Source organism: Pleurodeles waltl, chromosome 7 (genome assembly GCF_031143425.1).
Source record: "Pleurodeles waltl isolate 20211129_DDA chromosome 7, aPleWal1.hap1.20221129, whole genome shotgun sequence".
NCBI lineage: Eukaryota > Metazoa > Chordata > Amphibia > Caudata > Salamandridae > Pleurodeles > Pleurodeles waltl.
The window spans coordinates 3,666,131-3,678,487 of NC_090446.1; the positions used below are offsets into that span (position 1 = coordinate 3,666,131).

General features: G+C 50.2%; 1 long non-coding RNA gene across 1 annotated transcript in view; it reads left to right on the top strand.

The window, feature by feature from the left end:
* The first annotated feature begins 576 nt into the window (after window positions 1-576).
* LOC138303505 (uncharacterized) overlaps window positions 577-12,357 on the top strand; it is a 1,082,407-nt gene continuing 1,070,626 nt past the window's right edge. The window contains exon 1 of the long non-coding RNA XR_011205405.1: window positions 577-655. This is a non-coding gene — a long non-coding RNA (uncharacterized lncRNA). The remainder of the gene's footprint in view (window positions 656-12,357) is intronic.

Here is a 12,357-nt window from a genome sequence, read left to right on the forward strand (position 1 = left end):
TCGGGTTCGCAATGGAAGTCAATGAGAGATCAAGGGATCTCTTCAGCGCTGCAGGCAGGCAAGGGGGGGCTTCCTCGGGGAAACCTCCACTTGGGCAAGGGAGAGGGACTCCTGGGGGTCACTTCTGCAGTGAAAGTCCGGTCCTTCAGGTCCTGGGGGCTGCGGGTGCAGGGTCTTTTCCAGGCGTCGGGACTTAGGTTTCAGAGAGTCGCGGTCAGGGGAAGCCTCGGGATTCCCTCTGCAGGCGGCGCTGTGGGGGCTCAGGGGGGACAGGTTTTGGTACTCACAGTCGTAGAGTAGTCCGGGGGTCCTCCCTGAGGTGTTGGTCCTCCACCAGCCGAGTCGGGGTCGCCTGGTGCAGTGTTGCAAGTCTCACGCTTCTTGCGGGGAGTTGCAGGGGTCTTTAAATCTGCTCCTTTGGATAAAGTTGCAGTCTTTTTGGAGCAGGCCCGCTGTCCTCGGGAGTTTCTTGTCGTCGTCGAAGCAGGGCAGTCCTCAGAGGATTCAGAGGTCGCTGGTCCCTTTGGAAGGCGTTGCTGGAGCAGGGTTCTTTGGAAGGCAGGAGACAGGCCGGTGAGTTTCTGGAGCCAAGGCAGTTGTTGTCTTCTGGTCTTCCTCTGCAGGGGTTTTCAGCTAGGCAGTCCTTCTTCTTGTTGTTGCAGGAATCTAATTTTCTAGGGTTCAGGGTAGCCCTTAAATACTAAATTTAAGGGCGTGTTTAGGTCTGGGGGGTTAGTAGCCAATGGCTACTAGCCCTGAGGGTGGGTACACCCTCTTTGTGCCTCTGCAAGATGGAGGATTTCTAAAAGTTAGAGTCACCTCAGCTCAGGACACCTTAGGGGCTGTCCTGACTGGCCAGTGACTCCTCCTTGTTGCTTTCTTTGTTCCCTCCAGCCTTGCCGCCAAAAGTGGGGGCCGTGGCCGGAGGGGGCGGGCAACTCCACTAAGCTGGAGTGCCCTGCTGGGCTGTGACAAAGGGGTGAGCCTTTGAGGCTCACCGCCAGGTGGTACAGCTCCTGCCTGGGGGAGGTGTTAGCATCTCCACCCAGTGCAGGCTTTGTTACTGGCCTCAGAGTGACAAAGGCACTCTCCCCATGGGGCCAGCAACATGTCTCTAGTGTGGCAGGCTGCTGGAACTAGTCAGCCTACACAGACAGTCGGTTAAGTTTCAGGGGGCACCTCTAAGGTGCCCTCTGGGGTGTATTTTGCAATAAAATGTACACTGGCATCAGTGTGCATTTATTGTGCTGAGAAGTTTGATACCAAACTTCCCAGTTTTCAGTGTAGCCATTATGGTGCTGTGGAGTTCGTGTTTGACAAACTCCCAGACCATATACTCTTATGACTACCCTGCACTTACAATGTCTAAGGTTTTGTTTAGACACTGTAGGGGTACCATGCTCATGCACTGGTACCCTCACCTATGGTATAGTGCACCCTGCCTTAGGGCTGTAAGGCCTGCTAGAGGGGTGACTGACCTATACTTGCATAGGCAGTGAGAGGTTGGCATGGCACCCTGAGGGGAGTGCCATGTCGACTTACTCGTTTTGTTCTCACTAGCACACACAAGCTGGCAAGCAGTGTGTCTGTGCTGAGTGAGAGGTCTCCAGGGTGGCATAAGACATGCTGCAGCCCTTAGAGACCTTCCTTGGCATCAGGGCCCTTGGTACTAGAAGTACCAGTTACAAGGGACTTATCTGGATGCCAGGGTCTGCCAATTGTGGATACAAAAGTACAGGTTAGGGAAAGAACACTGGTGCTGGGGCCTGGTTAGCAGGCCTCAGCACACTTTCAATTGTAAACATAGCATCAGCAAAGGCAAAAAGTCAGGGGGCAACCATGCCAAGGAGGCATTTCCTTACAAGTAGCATACGTTGCAGTGAAGTAGTGTAGATTGGAGTTTCTTACACTGGACTGAGGTATAGTGTAGTAGCATTCAAGCGAGTGGCGTACAGTGGAGTGGCATCCAATGGAATAGCATGGAATGAAGTGGCATACAGTGAAACAGCGTACAGTAGAGCGTTGTACAGTGAAGTGGCATACAGAGGAATAGCATAGAGTGGAGTGAGGTACACTGGAATGGCATAGAGTGGAACAACATAGAGTGGAGTGGTGCAGAATGGAATAGCGTATATTGGAGTAGCATACATTGCAGTGAAGTACTGTAGATTGGAGTGTTATACACTGGACTGAGATAGAGTTTAATAGCATTCAAGCGAGTGGCGTACAGTGGAGTGGCGTCCAATGGAATAGCATAGAATGAAGTGGCATACAGTGAAGCAGCGTACAGTAGAGCGTTGTACAGTGAAGTGGCATACAGTAGAACAGCATAGAGTGGAGTGAGGTAGACTGGAATGGCATAGAGTGAATAGCGTAGAATGGAGTGGTGGAGAGTGGAATAGCGTATAGTGGAGTAGCATACATTGCAGTGAAGTAGTGTAGATTGGAGTTTTTTACACTGGACTGAGGTAGAGTGTAGTAGCATTCAAGCGAGTGGCGTACAGTGGAGTGGCATCCAATGGAATAGCATGGAATGAAGTGTCATACAGTGAAACAGCATACAGTAGATCGTTGTACAGTGAAGTGGCATACAGAGGAATAGCATAGAGTGGAGTGAGGTACACTGGAATGGCATAGAGTGGAATAGCATAGAGTGGAGTGGTGCAAAATGGAATAGCGTATATTGGAGTAGCATACATTGCAGTGAATTACTGTAGATTGGAGTGTCATACACTGGACTGAGATAGAGTGTAATAGCATTCAAGCAAGTGACGTACAGTGGAGTAGCATCCAATGGAATAGCACAGAATGGAGTCGCGTAGAGTGGAGTAGCATAGTGTGAAGTAGCATACAGTGGAGTGGCATACAGTGAAACAGCATACAGTGGATTGTTGTACAGTAGAGTGGCATACAGAGAAATAGCATACAGTGGAGTGAGGTACACTGGAATGGCATAGGATGGAATAGCATAGAGTGGAGTGGTGGAGAGTGGAATAGCGTATAGTGGAGTAGCATACATTGCAGTGAAGTAGTGTAGATTCAAGTGGCCTACACTGGAGTGAGATAGAGTGTAATAGCATTCAAGCGAGTGGCGTACAGTGGAGTGGCATCCAATGGAATAGCGTGGAAAGGAGTGGCATACAGTGAAGCAGTGTACAGTAGAGCGTTATACAGTGAAGTGGCATACAGAGGAATAGCGTAGAGTGGCATGAGGTACACTGGAATGGCATAGAGTGAATAGCTTAGAGTGGAGTGGTGGAGAGTGGAATAGCGTATAGTGGAGTAGCATACATTGCAGTGAAGTAGTGTAGATTGGAGTCTCATACACTGGACTGAGATAGAGTGTAATAGCATTCAAGCGAGTGGCGTACAGTGGAGTGGCATCCAATGGAATAGCTGTAGGAGGCTGGACTGGCTTGTAGTGAGTACCAAGGGGTACTTACACCTTGCACCAGGCCCAGGGATCCCTTATTAGTGTATAGGGTGTCTAGCAGCTTAGGCTGATAGATAATGGTAGCTTAGCAGAGCAGCTTAGGCTGAACTAGGAGACGAGTGAAGCTCCTACAGTACCACTAGTGTCATATGCACAATGTCATAAGAAAACACAATACACAGATATACTAAAAATAAAGGTACTTTATTTTTATGACAATATGCCAAAAGTATCTCAGTGAGTACCCTCAGTATGAGGATAGCAAATATACACAAGATATATGTACACAATACCAAAAATATGCAGTATAGTATTAGAAAGCAGTGCAAACAGTGTATAGTTACAATAGGATGCAATGGGGACACATAGGAATAGGGGCAACACAAACCATATACTCCAAAAGTGGAATGCGAACCACGAATGGACCCCAAACCTATGTGACCTTGTAGAGGGTCGCTGGGACTGTAAGAAAACAGTTAGGGTTAGAAAAATAGCCCACCCCAAGACCCTGAAAAGTGAGTGCAAAGTGCACTAAAGTTCCCCAAAGGACATAGAAGTCGTGATAGGGGAATTCTGCAGGAAAGACACAAACCAGCAATGCAACAATGATGGATTTCCAGTCGAGGGTACCTGTGGAACAAGGGGACCAAGTCCAAAAGTCACAAGCAAGTCGGAGATGGGCAGATGCCCAGGAAATGCCAGCTGTGGGTGCAAAGAAGCTGCTACTGGACAGTAGAAGCTGAGGATTCTGCAGGAACGACAAGGGCTAGAGACTTCCCCTTTGGAGGACGGATTCCACACGCCGTGGAGAGTCGTGCAGAAGTGTTTTCCTGAAGAAAGACCGCCAACAAGCCTTGCTAGCTGCAAATCGTGCGGTTAGGGTTTTTGGATGCTGCTGTGGCCCAGGAGGGACCAGGATGTCGCCAATTGCGTCTGGGGACAGAGGGGGTGTCGAGCAAGAAAAGGAGCTCTCTCAGCAGCAGGCAGCACCCTCAGAAGTGCCCGAAACAGGCACTACGAAGATGCGTGAAATGGTGCTCACCCGAAGTCGCACAAAGGAGTCCCACGTCGCCGGAGGACAACTTAGGAGGTCGTACAATGCAGGTTAGAGTGCCGTGGACCCAGGCTGGACTGTGCACAAAGGATTTCCGCCAGAAGTGCACGGAGGCCGGAGTAGCTGCAAAAGTCTCAGTTCCCAGCAATGCAGTCTGGCGTGGGGAGGCAAGGCCCTACCTCCACCAAACTTGGACTGAAGAGTCACTGGACTGTGGGAGTCACTTGGACAGAGTTGCTGGATTCAAGGGACCTCACTCGTCGTGCTGAGAGGAGACCCAGGGGACCGGTGATGCAGTTCTTTGGTGCCTGTGGTTGCAGGGGGACGATTCCGTTGACCCACGGGAGATTTCTTCAGAGCTTCTAGTGCAGAGAGGAGGCAGACTACCCCCACAGCATGCACCACCAGGAAAACAGTTGAGAAGGCGGCAGGATCAGCGTTACAGAGTTGCAGTAGTCGTCTTTGCTACTTTGTTGCAGTTTTGCAGGCTTCCAGCGCGGTCAGCAGTCGATTCCTTGGCAGAAGGTGAAGAGAGAGATGCAGAGGAACTCGGATGAGCTCTTGCATTCGTTATCTAAGGAATCCCCAAAGACAGAGACCCTAAATAGCCAGAAAAGAGGGTTTGGCTACCTAGGAGAGAGGATAGGCTAGCAACACCTGAAGGAGCCTATCAGAAGGAGTCTCTGACGTCACCTGCTGGCACTGGCCACTCAGAGCAGTCCAGTGTGCCAGCAGCACCTCTGTTTCCAAGATGGCAGAGGTCTGGAGCACACTGGAGGAGCTCTGGGCACCTCCCAGGGAGGTGCAGGTTAGGGGAGTGGTCACTCCCCTTCCCTTTGTCCAGTTTCGCGCCAGAGCAGGGCTGAGGGGTCCCTGAACCGGTGTAGACTGGCTTATGCAGAAATGGGCACCATGTGTGCCCATGAAAGCATTTCCAGAGGCTGGGGGAGGCTACTCCTCCCCTGCCTTCACACCATTTTCCAAAGGGAGAGGGTGTAACACCCTCTCTCAGAGGAAGTCCTTTGTTCTGCCATCCTGGGCCAAGCCTGGCTGGACCCCAGGAGGGCAGAAACCTGTCTGAGGGGTTGGCAGCAGCAGCAGCTGCAGTGAAACCCCGGGAAAGGCAGTTTGGCAGTACCAGGGTCTGTGCTACAGACCACTGGGATCATGGGATTGTGCCAACTATGCCAGGATGGCATAGAGGGGGCAATTCCATGATCATAGACATGTTACATGGCCATATTCGGAGTTACCATTGTGAAGCTACATATAGGTAGTGACCTATATGTAGTGCACATGTGTAATGGTGTCCCCGCACTCACAAAGTCCGGGGAATTGGCCCTGAACAATGTGGGGGCACCTTGGCTAGTGCCAGGGTGCCCACACACTAAGTAACTTAGCACCCAACCTTTACCAGGTAAAGGTTAGACAAATAGGTGACTTATAAGTTACTTAAGTGCAGTGTAAAATGGCTGTGAAATAACGTGGACGTTATTTCACTCAGGCTGCAGTGGGAGGCCTGTGTAAGAATTGTAAGATCTCCCTATGGGTGGCAAAAGAAATGCTGCAGCCCATAGGGATCTCCTGGAACCCCAATACCCTGGGTACCTCAGTACCATATACTAGGGAATTATTAGGGTGTTCCAGTAAGCCAATGTAAATTGGTAAAATTGGTCACTAGCCTGTTATTGACAATTTGAAAGAAATGAGAGAGCATAACCACTGAGGTTCTGATTAGCAGAGCCTCAGTAAGACAGTTAGTCATAACACAGGTAACACATTCAGGCACACTGATGAGCACTGGGGCCCTGGCTGGCAGGGTCCCAGTGACACATGCAACTAAAAACAACATATATACAGTGAAAAATGGGGGTAACATGCCAGGCAAGATGGTACTTTCCTACACAACGCCCCCCCCCCCCCCAAACGAAGGACAATAAGACTAGCCATGACCTGATGAGTCTTCATTGTCTAAGTGGAAATATCTGGAGAGTCCATCTACATTGGAGTGGCTACTCCCAGGTCTATGTTCCACTGTATAGTCCATTCCCTGTAGGGATATGGACCACCTCAATAATTTAGGATTTTCACCTTTCATTTGTTTTAGCCAAAGTAGAGGTTTGTGGTCTGTCTGAACAATGAAGTGAGTGCCAAACAGGTATGGCCTCAATTTCTTCAGAGCCCAGACCACAGCAAAGGCCTCCCTCTCTATGGCAGACCAACGCTTTTCTCTAGGGGTCAACCTCCTACTAATAAAAGCAACAGGTTGATCCTGGCCCTCAGAATTAAGTTGTGATAGGACTGCCTCTACCCCTAATTCAGATGCATCAGTTTGGACATAGAATTTTTTAGAGTAACAAGGGCTTTTCAGGACAGGTGCAGAGCACATGGCCTGCTTCAGCTCCTCAAAAGCTTTCTGACAGTTTGCTGTCCATAATACCTTTTTAGGCATTTTCTTGTATGTGAGGTCATTAAGAGGGGCTGCAATGGAGCCATAGTTCTTAATGAACCTCCTGTAATACCCAGTGAGGCCTAGGAAGGCTCTCACCTGAGTCTGAGTTGTAGGGGGAACCCAATCTATAATAGTTTGGATTTTCCCCTGAAGTGGTGCAATCTGTTCCCCACCAACAAGGTGTCCCAGATAAACCACCTTACCCTGCCCTATCTGGCACTTTGAAGCCTTGATAGTGAGGCCTGCCTTTTGCAGGGCCTCCAAAACTTTCCATAGGTGGACCAGGTGATCATCCCAGCTGGAGCTAAAGACAGCTATATCGTCCAAATATGCTGCACTAAAAGCTTCCAGCCCTTGCAGGACTGTGTTCACCAACCTCTGAAAAGTGGCAGGTGCATTTTTCAATCCAAAAGGCATTACTGTAAATTGGTAATGGCCTCCAATGGTTGAAAATGCAGTTTTAGGTTTAGCATCTTCTGATAATTTGATCTGCCAATACCCTGCAGTCAAATCAAAAGTGCTTAGATACTTGGCAGATGCCAGTGTATCTATGAGCTCATCTGCCCTGGGTATAGGGTGAGCATCAGTTTTGGTTACCTGGTTGAGACCTCTGTAGTCAACACAAAACCGCATTTCCTTCATCCATCCTTGGAATGAGGTTTTGGTACAAGTACCACAGGAGAAGCCCATGGACTTTCAGAGTGGTCAACCACTCCCAGTTCTAACATTTTCTGCACCTCTTGCTTTATGCAGTCCCTGACATGGTCAGGCTGCCTATAGATCTTACTTTTGACAGGCAAGCTGTCTCCAGTATCTATAGTGTGCTCACACCAAGAAGTGGTACCTGGCACAGTAGAGAAGAGTTCAGAAAACTGACCCAGGAGATTTATGCAATGTTCTTTCTGCTCAGCAGTAAGACAATCAGCCAAAAATACACCTTCCACTAGAGCATCTTGTTCTGTGGAAGAGAAGAGATCAGGTAGAGGATCACTGTCTTCTTCCTGTCCCTCATCAGTTGCCATGAGCAGGGTGAGATCAGCCCTGTCATAGTAGGGTTTCAGGCGGTTGACATGGAGCACCCTAAGGGGACTCCTGGCAGTGCCTAAGTCAACTAAGTAGGTGACTTCACCCTTTTTCTCAGCAATTGTGTGGGGGCCACTCCATTTATCTTGGAGTGCTCTTGGGGCCACAGGCTCCAGGACCCACACTTTCTGCCCTGGTTTGTACTGAACCAAAACAGCCTTCTGGTCATGCCATTGCTTTTGGAGCTCTTGGCTGGCCTGAAGGTTTTTACTGGCCTTTTTCATGTACTCAGCCATCCTTGATCTGAGGCCAAGCACATAATCCACAATATTTTGCTTTGGAGCTTTTAAAGGTTGTTCCCAACCCTCCTTGACAAGTGTTAGTGGACCCCTAACAGGGTGTCTAAAGAGGAGTTCAAAGGGGCTGAAGCCCACTCCTTTCTGGGGTACCTCCCTGTAGGCAAAAAGGAGGCATGGTAACAGGATATCCCATCTCCTGCGGAGTTTTTCAGGGAGACCCATAATCATGCCTTTGAGAGTTTTGTTAAATCTCTCCACCAGTCCATTTGTTTGTGGATGATAGGGTGTGGTGAACTTGTATGTCACCCCACACTCCTTCCACATGGCCTTCAAGTAAGCAGACATGAAATTGCTTCCTCTGTCTGAAACCACCTCTTTTGGGAAGCCCACCCTGGAAAATATTCCCAGGAGGGCCTTTGCCACTGCAGGTGCTGTAGTGGTCCTTAGAGGAATTGCTTCAGGATATCTTGTGGCATGGTCCACTACCACCAAGATAAACCTATTGCCTGAAGCAGTAGGAGGGTCAAGGGGGCCAACTATGTCAACCCCTACCCTTTCAAAGGGAACCCCAACCACAGGCAGTGGAATAAGGGGTGCCTTTGGAGTACCACCTGTCTTGCCACTGGCTTGACAGGTTTCACAGGACTTACAAAATTCCTTTGTGTCCTCAGACATTCGAGGCCAATGAAACAAGGGAACAAGTCTGTCCCAAGTTTTCATTTGTCCCAAATGTCCAGCTAGGGGAATGTTGTGGGCTAGAGTTAGGAGGAACTTTCTGTACTCCTGAGGAATCACTAACCTCCTGGCAGTTCCAGGTTTAGGATCCCTTGCTTCAGTGTACAAGAGGTTGTCCTCCCAGTAAACTCTGTGAGAGTCACTGACATCCCCATTAGCCTGTTTGACAGCTTGCTGTCTTAGACCCTCTAGTGTGGGACAGGTTTGCTGTGCCACACTCAGCTCCTCCCTGGCAGGCCCCCCTTCACCCAAAATCTCAGCAGTGTTTGCTTCCAGCTCCTCTGGTGTAGGTTCTGCACAGGGTGGAAATTCTTCTTCCTCAGAATTAGAATCCACTGTAGAGGGAGGGATAGTAGGAAGTGCTTTACTTCTACTAGCCCTAGCTTTAGGGAGCACTTGGTCTATTGTTCCAGGATCCAAGTCACCCTGTCCTTTTTGCTTTTTGGCCTGAGCCCTGGTTAAAGCAAAAATATGCCCTGGGATGCCCAGCATTGCTGCATGGGCCTCCAACTCCACATCTGACCAAGCTGATGTCTCCAAATCATTTCCTAGTACACAGTCTACAGTTAAATCTGAGGCTACCACAACTTTCTTTGGACCAGTAATCCCCCCCCCAGTTGAGATTTACAACAGCCATGGGGTGGCTAAGTGTGTTGTTGTGAGCATCGGTTACTTGGTACTGGTGACCAAGTAGGTGTTGTTCAGGGTGGACCAGTTTCTCTATCACCATTGTGACACTGGCACCTGTGACCCTGTAGGCCTGAACCTCAACACCATTTATTAGGGGTAGCTGCTTGTACTTATCCATATTAAGGGGACAAGCAACTAAGGTCGCTAAATCAATAGCCCCCTCAGAGACTAACACAGCCTCTGTGGTCTCCCTAACAAGACCAACCCCAACTAAGTTACCAAAAGTGAGCCCAGCTACTCCCTTGGATTGGCTATTAGTAGGTTTGCTCCCACCACCACTGCTATTAGTAGGGACACTAGGTGTAGCAGTAGGGGTTGTAGTGGTAGGAGGCTTGGTGCTTTTCTTTGGACAACTGGGATCTGTTGTCCAATGGTGTGAGAAGGTAGCCTCTTTCTAGCCTTGTTACCCCCACTTTTGGCCTGTTTGTGAGTGTATGTCAGGGTGTTTGTCACTGTTTTCACTGTCTCACTGGGATCCTGATAGCCAGGCCTCAGTGCTCATAGTGAAAACACCATGTTTTCAGTATGGTTGTTATGTGTCACTGGGATCCTGCTGGTCAGGACCCCAGTGCTCATAGGTTTATGGCCTATATGTATGTGTCACTGGGACCCTGTCACACAGGGCCCCAGTGCTCATAGGTGTGCATGTGTATGTTCCCTGTGTGGTGCCTAACTGTCTCACTGAGGCTCTGCTAACCAGAACCTCAGTGGTTATGCTCTCTCATTACTTCCAAATTGTCACTGACAGGCTAGTGACCATTTTTACCAATTTACATTGGCTTACTGGAACACCCTTATAATTCCCTAGTATATGGTACTGAGGTACCCAGGGTATTGGGGTTCCAGGAGATCCCTATGGGCTGCAGCATTTCTTTTGCCACCCATAGGGAGCTCTGACAATTCTTACACAGGCCTGCCACTGCAGCCTGAGTGAAATAACGTCCACGTTATTTCACAGCCATTTTACACTGCACTTAAGTAACTTATAAGTCACCTATATGTCTAACCTTTACCTGGTAAAGGTTAGGTGCAAAGTTACTTAGTGTGAGGGCACCCTGGCACTAGCCAAGGTGCCCCCACATTGTTCAGAGCCAATTCACTGAACTTTGTGAGTGCGGGGACACCATTACACGCGTGCACTACATATAGGTCACTACCTATATGTAGCTTCACCATGGTAACTCCGAATATGGCCATGTAACATGTCTATGATCATGGAATTGCCCCCTCTATGCCATCCTGGCATTGTTGGTACAATTCCATGATCCCAGTGGTCTGTAGCACAGACCCTGGTACTGCCAGACTGCCCTTCCTGGGGTTTCACTGCAGCTGCTGCTGCTGCCAACCCCTCAGACAGGCATCTGCCCTCCTGGGGTCCAGCCAGGCCTGGCCCAGGATGGCAGAACAAAGAACTTCCTCTGAGAGAGGGTGTAACACCCTCTCCCTTTGGAAAATGGTGTGAAGGCAGGGGAGGAGTAGCCTCCCCCAGCCTCTGGAAATGCTTTGTTGGGCACAGATGTGCCCAATTCTGCATAAGCCAGTCTACACCGGTTCAGGGACCCCTTAGCCCCTGCTCTGGCGCGAAACTGGACAAAGGAAAGGGGAGTGACCACTCCCCTGACCTGCACCTCCCCTGGGAGGTGTCCAGAGCTCCTCCAGTGTGCTCCAGACCTCTGCCATCTTGGAAACAGAGGTGCTGCTGGCACACTGGACTGCTCTGAGTGGCCAGTGCCACCAGGTGACGTCAGAGACTCCTGCTGATAGGCTCCTTCAGGTGTTAGTAGCCTTTCCTCTCTCCTAGGTAGCCAAACCCTCTTTTCTGGCTATTTAGGGTCTCTGTCTCTGGGGAAACTTTAGATAACGAATGCACGAGCTCAGCCGAGTTCCTCTGCATCTCCCTCTTCACCTTCTGATAAGGAATCGACCGCTGACCGCGCTGGAAGCCTGCAAACCTGCAACATAGTAGCAAAGACGACTACTGCAACTCTGTAACGCTGATCCTGCCGCCTTCTCGACTGGTTTCCTGCTTGTGCATGCTGTGGGGGTAGTCTGCCTCCTCTCTGCACCAGAAGCTCCGAAGAAATCTCCCGTGGGTCGACGGAATCTTCCCCCTGCAACCGCAGGCACCAAAAAGCTGCATTACCGGTCCCTTGGGTCTCCTCTCAGCACGACGAGCGAGGTCCCTCGAATCCAGCGACACCGTCCAAGTGACTCCCACAGTCCAGTGACTCTTCAGCCCAAGTTTGGTGGAGGTAAGTCCTTGCCTCACCTCGCTGGGCTGCATTGCTGGGAACCGCGACTTTGCAAGCTTCTCCGGCCCCTGTGCACTTCCGGCGGAAATCCTGTGTGCACAGCCAAGCCTGGGTCCACGGCACTCTAACCTGCATTGCACGACTTTCTAAGTTGGTCTCCGGCGACGTGGGACTCCTTTGTGCAACTTCGGCGAGCACCGTTTCACGCATCCTCGTAGTGCCTGTTTCTGGCACTTCTCCGGGTGCTACCTGCTTCAGTGAGGGCTCTTTGTCTTGCTCGACGTCCCCTCTCTCTGCAGGTCCAATTTGCGACCTTCTGGTCCCTCCTGGGCCCCAGCAGCGTCCAAAAACGCCAAACGCACGATTTGCGTGTAGCAAGGCTTGTTGGCGTCCATCCGGCGGGAAAACACTTCTGCACG